Below are 836 nucleotides of genomic sequence, written 5' to 3'. Positions count from 1 at the left end.
CGAGGATCCAAACCATCATTTATCCGTATTTGTTCAATACGTTGATACTGTTAAAGCTAATGGTGTCACTTCAGAGGTAATTCGACTTCGTCTTTTTCCTTTCTCGTTAAGAGATGAAGCTAGAAGATGGCTTCAGTCTCTTCCTTCCAACTCAGTCACCACATGGAATGAGTTAAAGAAAGTCTTTCTTGCCCGATATTTTCCTCCAAGCAAAACAGCTATGTTAAGAGCCCAGATAAATGGATTTAAACAGAAAGATAACGAGTCTCTTTTCGAAGCCTGGGAAAGATACAAAGACATGATGAGACTTTGTCCACACCATGGTTTAGAGGACTAGTTAGTAATTCATACCTTCTATAATGGTCTCTTATACAACACAAGGTTAACAATAGACGCCGCCGCAGGTGGTGCGCTTATGGATAAACCTTACGCTGACGCTTATCAACTTATCGAAAGCATGGCCCAAAACCATTATCAGTGGGGAAGCGACCGAACAATGGTAGAAAAACCTCAAACGAAAAGTGGCATGTACGAGATAAGTAGCCTTGATCATGTTAATGCAAAAGTGGATGCTCTTGCCCAGAAAATTGAAAGTTTAAATGTATCACCTCCAGCCGCCGTGGTTACCGTGACTCAAAATTGCGAAGTTTGTGGAATCCAAGGTCACACTCCTACAGATTGTCAACTCCTAACAGGAATCCAAGCAGAGCAGGTGAACTATGCTCAAGGAAATCCTTACTCGCATACCTATAATTCAAACTGGAAGAACCATCCTAATTTTTCATATAAGAGCAACAATGCCTTATACGCACCAGGACAAGCTCCCAATCAAGCCC

General features: G+C 41.6%; 1 non-coding gene across 1 annotated transcript; it reads right to left on the bottom strand.

Moving 5' to 3' along the window:
- Positions 1-220: 220 nt before the first annotated feature.
- On the bottom strand, positions 221-327 carry LOC127116335 (small nucleolar RNA R71). Its single transcript, XR_007801286.1, has one exon. It is a non-coding gene; the product is annotated as a small nucleolar RNA R71 (small nucleolar RNA).
- Between the last annotated feature and the right edge of the window lie 509 nt (positions 328-836).

Source organism: Lathyrus oleraceus, chromosome 1, assembly GCF_024323335.1.
Source record: "Lathyrus oleraceus cultivar Zhongwan6 chromosome 1, CAAS_Psat_ZW6_1.0, whole genome shotgun sequence".
NCBI classification, from domain to species: domain Eukaryota; kingdom Viridiplantae; phylum Streptophyta; class Magnoliopsida; order Fabales; family Fabaceae; genus Lathyrus; species Lathyrus oleraceus.
Note: the sequence above shows the minus strand (reverse complement) of the source record. Positions and strands in the feature narration are given on the sequence as shown.